Consider the following 8,984-nt stretch of genomic DNA (forward strand, 5'->3'; position numbering starts at 1 on the left):
CTTTCTGTTTCGGTAAACGTGTTCGCGGATTGAAGGTGGGACTGTTTGCATGTGTTTGCTTATTTATTTTTTTTAACTGTAGGCCTACCAAGCAGTCACAACACAGTTTGCTTCATCCTAAACATGTGGATCAAATGCCTCACGCAATCAATTTAACTTATTGCCCTATTTTAAGGTTTTTCTTTAGGTTTTGAGTTGATCCACATGATCAGGATGAAGAAAAAAGTATAATGGAGACTAGCTGCTAGAGTTCCTTTTTCCAATTTAAGGAAGGCACAGGTAAATTCAAGTAACAAATAGAGAGTTTAGCTACGGTATATGGAGTATATTCTTACCTCTTCCTCCATCATCACCTCTGCTATTATCTTTAAAAATACCATGTCCTTGGTGCCGTGGTCTTCCAAGAAAGCCAGGTCTTTGAAACGTGGTTCAAGCGCCAGTGTTGTGTCTGAACGCGTTCATTGAATGAAAGTTCATGAACTCGTTCATAATTTTGGTGAAAGTGAACTGAACGTAGGGTATTACTGTCTGATTAACGATACTGTGAGCGTGTTCATTCTGAGAACTGCACGTTCACTCTTTTTAATTTCGTTCAATAAGGTGCTAGATTTCTAGAGACTTCCATGCGAAAAACACCGTTAGTAATAGTCGCTTATCCCACTGTCTATTCCTGTGAGAGCCCCGAAGTTGTGTAGAGGCCGAGAGCGGTATTGCAGACAGATAGTGATTTTAGAAAAGTTATAGACTTCACGAGAAGCGGCCATTAACAGCAGTGGAGATGAGAGCGCGTTTAAGAGACAGTAAGAGAGGTGGAATCTATCTAAATATAAAATGATTGGTCTTGTATTGAGATTATACCGATACAAAAATGTTAGAACCGATGCATCGCGATTCATCTCACATTGTATCCGGTCCACACTTTTTTGATCCGGGCCATCGTATCGTGAACTTTTATGCCGGTGCATCGTGGCGAACCGGTGAATCTTCCCATCCCTAATATGAATATATGAATTATACGAGTTGAAAAAAATATTTCTGTTCGCTGTCTCTGTCTATGGCTTTGCCTTGCTGCTGCCATATCAACGTTTTCAGACTCAGTGGAAATGCGCTTCCTGGTTAAGACGTGCTTTTATGAGGCGGAGAATTAGCCTGCAAATCAGAGATGTGCGCTCGCCGGGCAGTTTAGTAAATACCACACAGTTCATCATTAGGCGCACTCCTCCCATTAAATAGCGCCTACGTTACCACCCACGTTTCCGAACCATCCCACCTGTTTGCAGGTACACACCCTCAAAGCGTTAATATGCGCTGCGCCCCCTTAGTAAATACCGTTTTATGTTTACGACCGCTATTTTACGGCAGAAATGGGCGCAATCCTGTTAGTAAATCAGGCCCAAAGTCTCTTATAACTCAATCGCATGTCAAAGTACTCGAAAAATTACCAAATTTGCCAGGGACATCAAGCCTGTAACCGTCCATCTTCGGTAGAGTTTTTGTCCATGGATGGAGCAAAATGGCTCTGTAGCACCCCCTAGAACATTGCAAAAAACCCTGCGCATTGGGGTTATTTTGGCGTAGCTAGACAGAATTTCGGTACACGACTTCATCATGCTTGGACGCACCAAAAAGTCTCTTGACGCCATGGTGGCAGATCCACAGGAAGTCGGCCATTTTGAGTGGAAGATGCGTTTTGACGGCGTTTGCACACCGCACACCTGATCGAACTCCTCCGACAAATTGAATGGTAACGCCTTGAAATGTGGTCAGGTTACTCTTCAGCCATGGGCGACTAAAAGTTTTAGAAGATTTTCTCATTAGTCGGAAGGTGTGGGTGTAACAGGGTCAAATATGCTTCCCTGAATGTCCCTCCCTTCATGGGTTAATTCTCTAGCACGGTCAAGGTGCAGATCATTGGTTCCTGAGTTTGTTTAGATACTATGTTTTGAAGTAGGCGTGATTAAATAGTTATCTCTGTGTTCTTCCTTACCTCTGTCTCTTTCCATGGATGAATGTGACAAAGGTAGGTTGACGTCCTATAAACACAGGCTTACAAGTTTATTAGCCTACATGTGGCAATATGATTGAGCTAGTTTTGTACATAGTAATTTACGTGGTTTGCCTGATTTATGTTGACAGGAGCTGAGCGACTGGCTGGCTTCTGTATGAATGCTTTTGTTTCTTCATTTCATTTACCAGGTGGGTCACGTTGTACATTTATGTATTTTATGCACATGTTTTGTGCGCAAGCTAAGCTCTTTCCACGGATGTATGTGACAGAGGAGCTGAGTGACTGGCTAGCTTCTGTATGAATGCTTTTGTTTCTTCATTTCATTTACCAGGAAATAAATGTATGAATACCAAGTTGGTGGCTGTCTCCTTCCTAAAAAACTACACAACGCAGAGTGAAACAGCGAGGGGAAGTTTACTACCGTTACATGGGCGTGGCAGACCCTCAAACTTTGCCAACTTGCCAGTGCTTGCCACAAAACACAAAGGGCCACATTTATAAAACGTACTTACGCACAGAATTGATCTTAGACTGTGCGTGCGATCAAATCCACGTCTAAGTACAGATTTATAAAAACCGTCTTAGACGTAGAAAAGGACGTATCTCTACGTCTGGTTTTAGTTCGTGTAAGTACATTTCCTTGTGGCAATACTGGAGTACTGCAGGAATTTAGAACTCCGACACGCAGTTTCATCAACGTCAGCACCACCGTCACCATTAGGACTAATGTTTCGCTCAATAAAATCAATTAAACTATTAGAACAATTCACACATGAATGAGATTCACGTCTAATAGGTATTCCGTTTTAATTTCACAAGTGTAAAACATTTCGCTCAATCTATAGCCTATAGAAAGTCTAATAGTGGCTTAGTTTTCATTAGGAGATATGGCTGCATTGGCGTTGTTAGAGGATATTGCCAACTGCGCAATAAGGAGAGAAAGGGTTTCTTCGTGATCGCGCAGACTTTTTGACACAAGATGATGTATGGCTGATAAGCAGGTACCGCTTGCCGAGAGCGTTGTGCCCAAATGGCCTCTCGTCTACAGAGGCGCACCAGATGCAACCAGGCCATACACGTTCAGGTTTTGGCTGTTGGATTCCTGGCTACAGGAACGTTCCGGGGAGAAATTGGAGACCAGTCGAGCAATCCCCGTCATCATTAAGCAGAATTTAGCCCGATGTTCTTTGCAGTATTATCCCTCTATATGCCCGCATCCCCGTCATCATTAAGCAGAATTTTGCCCGATGTTCTCTGCAGTATTATCCCTCTATATGCCCGCATCCCCGTCATCATTAAGCAGAATTTTGCCCAATGTTCTTTGCAGTATTATCCCTCTATATGCCCGCATCAATTAGAATTCCATACAGTGCCCAGGAACAGCAAATTGTGAAAGAGGATTTCCTGCGTAAAACAGGGTTGCCAATGTATTCTCATCCAGATTGTGCACACTCAAACAGCCTAGGAAGCCCACTTCAATACAACACATGCCCGTGCGCGGTCGGTAGAGGAGCGCACACCAAAGCCATGTTGCTGCTGCCGTAGATGCGGCTACTGGTGCTTCGGAGACGTGTCTACTACATTTCACATACTTTGCTTTTGCCATTACGCCACCAGACAGGCTTTCTAACGATGTTTTGGCCCGCATCTGCTGTTCCATCAGCAGAACGTCGATGTCAGCCTCACTTTAATTCTTCTGTTTACATGTTTCTTTCTTGCTTGCCACTGTCACAGAGAGTTTGTGCATTGAGGATGCGCTCTGTTTGTGCATTGAGTCTCTTATAACTCTTGCGTACATTGGGCCTCATTTATAAAACGTTGTGTAGAAACCATCCTACATTTTGTCTAAGACATTTCCTGAAATGAGCGTAAGTGAGATCCACAGAAAACAGACGTACACACAAAAAACACGTGTACGCCAATCCTTCGGTTATAAATCACAAATGGTCATGAAATTGTGCGCAACTGAATCTCCGCCCTCAAAACGCCCCTATTTAATCTAATCAGCATATTATCAATGAACAAACAGCGCATCCTCAATGCAAAAACTTTCTGTGACAGTGGCAAGCAAGAAAGAAACATGTAAACAGAAGAATTAAAGTGAGGCTGACATCGACATTCTGCTGATGTTACAGCAGATGCGGGCCAAAACATTGTTAGAAAGCCTGTCTGGTGGCTTAATGGCAAAAGCAAAGTATTTGAAGTAGTAGACACGTCTCCGAAGCACCAGTACCTGGGGCAGCACCACCAAGGCTTTGGTGCGCTCCACTACCGACCTGTGCTGTATTGAAGTGGGCTTCCTAGGCTTTCTGAGTGTGCGAAATCTGGATGAGAATACATTGGGAACACTGTTTTGCACAGGAAATCCTATTTCACATTTTGCTGGGCACTATATGGAAATCTAATAAATTGCGGGCATATGGGATAGTGTACTGCAAAGAACATCGGGCAAAATTCTGCTTAATGATGACGGGGATTGCTAGACTGGTCTCCAATTTCTCATCGGAACGTTCCTGTAGCCAGGAATCCAAGAACGGACAATACCTGAACGTGTATGGCCTGGTTCACTCTGGTGCGCCTCTCTAGACGAGAGGCCATTTGGGCACAATGCTCTCGGCGCAGTTGGCAATATCCTCTAACAACGCCAATTCAGCCATATCTCATACTGAAAACTAAGCCACTATTAGTCTTTTTATAGGCTATAAGTTTGAGCGAAATGTTTTACACTTGTGAAATTAAAACGGAATACTTATAAGATGTGAATCTCATTCATGTGTACATTATTCTAATAGTTTATTTGCTTTTATTGAGCGAAACATTAATTTGGCCTTTCACCATTAGCCCAAATGGTGACAGTGGTGCTGACGATGAGGATGATGAAACTGCGTGTCGGGGGTCGGCGCTGAAGAGTCCTGAATTCATGCAGTACTCCAGTATTGCCGCAAGGAAATGTACTTACACGAACTGAAACCAGACGTAGAGATACGTCCTTTTCTACGTCTAAGACGGTTTTTATAAATCTGTACTTAGACGTGGATTTGATCACACGCACAGTCTAAGATCACTTCTGTGCGTAAGTATGTTTTATAAATGAGGCCCATTGTTTGATCCAGAGAAAATGTCTTAGGGTGGACACTGGATCCAACCCGAAAGCGTATATATGCCTGACTGATATCACCTATAGCGCCACCTGTTGATGGTTGGAAACTTCACTTTGTTTCCACACCTCTTTATGTGACCTGTTTTAACAAACTACATTGCAAAAGCAAAATATACCAAATCAATCCACAAAAAAGTAGTACACAAAACATTATATAACCAAATCATCAAAATCTATCACAAATAATTCCTTTAATACAGAAAAATGACAAACCAATTTACAAACCAATTTACGCACACAAAACACACAAACACACTGACAACCATGACTCATTCTGTGCCAAAACCTACTGAACAGTTCGGAGGTCATATTTTGTAACGCTTTGCGTTACGTCTAGTTTTGAATAGTATAGTAATTACGGTGACCAAACGTCCTCTTCTACCCGGACACGTGCTCTTTTTGAGACCTAAAAAAATGCGTCCGGCAGGGATTCCAACATCGGCTATGGAGTAAGGAAGCTGTCAGAATATTCGTGTGTATAAAATAGATATGCGTGCATATTTTTTGAAGTTGAGCAGAAAATAAATATTTGTAAACTCTTGATTACGATTTCTTCATTATGAATACAAATTCACGAATTACAAACACGAAATGCAACTTCACGAATACGAATTCACGAATTACAAACACGAAATGGAACTTCACAGTTACGGTTCCTTCAGTACGAATGTATGAATTCACAAACGTGACTTAACTGTCAAAAATACGTCACCACTTTCATACGTCACCACAGACATTATTATTGAGCAGAGGATACATAGATCCCACAGACTGCGCATGCATTCAAGCCAAGAGAAACCATAGTAGTGGCTTAACAACACGATCGTGACCGGGGTGATAAAAACATGAAATTTGGCACACAGTTAGCTTTTACCCTATCAAATGATATTAGAAGGGGTGCCCAAGTGAAACTGCTCGTTTTTTCGTTTTTGACCGATATTAGGATGCGTTACCTGTGGTACGATTTTGCCTAGAAATGCTCACCAAATAAGTGTTATTCATGCATGTTTGTGTTTTCTAGTTTGCTTTTTATATGTATTGGTTTAAACAAAGTAGCAAAATTAAAATAAACCCAAAAATACCATGCGCGAGCTCATCCTAGATTGCGGAACGACGTCCTGGTACAATAACAATAGCCTTCACAGCATGTTTTTTTCGACATTGAGAACTGACTTATTTTCAAATAATCTATGTTTCCAGTGTATTTCGCTTACAGGCTACTCTACACCTTTCATGACTTCATATAACGTATTGATTAAGCATATAGGCCTATTCAGTGAAGCAGCAGCTTGGCTCCCCGCTCAACGGTTCTATGCGAGAGCGCCACATCTGTCATCATGAAAGTAAAAAACAAATAACGATAAAATAAAAATAAATATAAACATTTTTCTACTGATCTGTGCTATTAATGTATGTTCTGCATGATTACAATAATTTAGAGCATTTTCATTTTCCTGTTAAAACAGTGAGAGGCAGCGACGAGCTGTGCCTCATCTACAATTTTCAATGAATGAGCCTAATATGCAGCGAGATGCGTGAGAATAATTACTCATGCATCTTCAATTGCTGAAAGAATTTACGTTTTGTTAGGCCTATATAGATGGAACCGGGAAGGCTGGCTTGTTACCGGCATCATCGTGTTTGAAAGCACGTTATTAAAAGCGTGTGTCCCTGTCTTAATGCAATGAATGAAACTTAGTCTAAGGTGATTTAAAATGACACCAAATTAATTTCGATTATTCTGCCGTTGGAATAATCCAAAATGAATTTGGTGTCATGTAAAATCACCTTATAAGTTTCATATTGTTGAACATATAAACGCTGTAGTCTGAATCATTTTTATCTACGCTGTATAATAGGCCTACATGTTGGGGATTAGCCTGTCTACCCGTTCGGGATGGATCGGTCAAAACTAAAATGTCCTTAAAACGAAAAAACTAGCAGTTTCACTTGGGTACCCCTTCTAATATCATTTGGTAGGGTAACAGCTAAATGTGTGCCAAATTTCATTCTTTTATCACCCCGGTCACGATCGCGTTGTTAAGCCACTACTATCACCCTGCATTCCAAAGGTCTTAAGATGCCTCCTTCCTTCCTTCCTTCCTTCCTATCAAGAGAGCAAGGAGTGCATTGTGCTTAAACCTTCAGTTCCGCTTTAGTCAGAGACCTTGAAATACGTCACATAACGGTCGTTTTTCAAGAGAGGGTCTGAGCTTCCTTGATGCCCTAATGGTGGCATTTATTACCCATAAGTCTGTGCGCCATTCCCTAACAGGAGCTTTTCGTTTTATTTCGAAATCAATGGCGGACATAATGGTTACGGTGGCTAGTCAGTAGACCACAAGGCTACAGACCGTAAATGTAAATATCAGCAGTAATTAAACAACTGTACTGATATTAAATGTACTAATAACATGCCATTCTCAAATTAAAGCCAGTGACATGAGTATTTTGGTGGTTTTTCACGATGTATACCGACAGGTAGCATACCTAGCTAGCCTAGCTTGGTAGCATTACCATTGGTTTTGAATGGCAGTTATGCTAAGCAGCTGGCTATCCCCCCAACCGGGACTGTAGTAAGACCGACGAAGAGGCACTAAATTGGGACACTTTTCGCTTGGCGAGCGGGGGCAGATGGCTGGCTCCAGCACCCGGGAATAGCCCGTTGGTGCACTTTTAATCGGACACTTTTCGCTTGACTAGCGGGGGCAATTATACCGTGATTGATTAACAAAGAATTGTCTGAATTCGTTAGGGAGGTATACGTTAGCCATGTCGCTATCAGTAGCTGATGATGATTGCTCGCTTGCTAACAACGTGCTAGCTAACGTACAGCGTGATGACACCACATACTGCCGTCTGACAGAGCGCGCTAGTGCGAGCAGATATGTACACACAGCGTGATGACGCGACATCCTCTCTGAATAGAGTGTCCCGAATCATCGAAAATCAATGGTTGTTTGGCTATCGTTGATGTCTCGTCAGACACCTCTCTGACTGGACATCGAGGAGTCAAGAGTGCTCTCTTAGAATCGGAACGCAGGGTCAGTTTCTCTTGGCTTTGGTCGGGAACTTGAACGCATGCGCAGTCTGTGGGATCGATGTATCCTCTGCTCAATAATAATGTCTGTGGTGACGTATGAAAGCGGTGAGGTATTTTTGACAGTTTAGTCACGTTTGTGAATTCGTACATTCGTACTGAAGGAACTGTAACTGTGAGGTTGCATTTCGTGTTTGTAATTCGTGAATTCGTATTCGTGAAGTTGCATTTCGTGTTTGTAATTCGTGAATTCGTATTCGTAATGAAGAAATCGTAATCGTGAAGTTGCATTTCGTGTTGTAAGAGTTTAAAAATATTATTTTCTGCTCAACTTCAAAAAATATGCAGGAATATCTATTTTATACACACGAACATTCTGACAGCTTCCTTACTCCATAATCGGCCGTGGATTTTGCCTTGTCGGATATTTGTCTTCCTCTGTGTATTTTAAAAACGAGTTATCATGTCCCTGCATGTGAAAAAGATGGCAAAACTTCGTCCCGGGGGAGGGGCGGAATGTTTAGCAGGTGAAACGGATGCAGACCAATGGGCGGCGAGCAGCTAACACACAATGTTAATGAGAATCTGAATCACAAATTCTGTTTCTATCCCTATCAGAAAAAAAAGTCTAAGAGCATGTGGCCCAAAGAGCATCTCAATAGCTCTCCATTAAAACTGTAACATACATATGGCGTCTGCTTTGCTCAGCAAAGGACAAAAACCCACGTCTAATATACTCTATGTTCTGCGCTACTACAGTGGATAAAATTGAATTG

Source organism: Sprattus sprattus (assembly GCF_963457725.1).
Source record: "Sprattus sprattus genome assembly, chromosome: 17".
NCBI classification, from domain to species: Eukaryota; Metazoa; Chordata; class Actinopteri; order Clupeiformes; family Clupeidae; genus Sprattus; species Sprattus sprattus.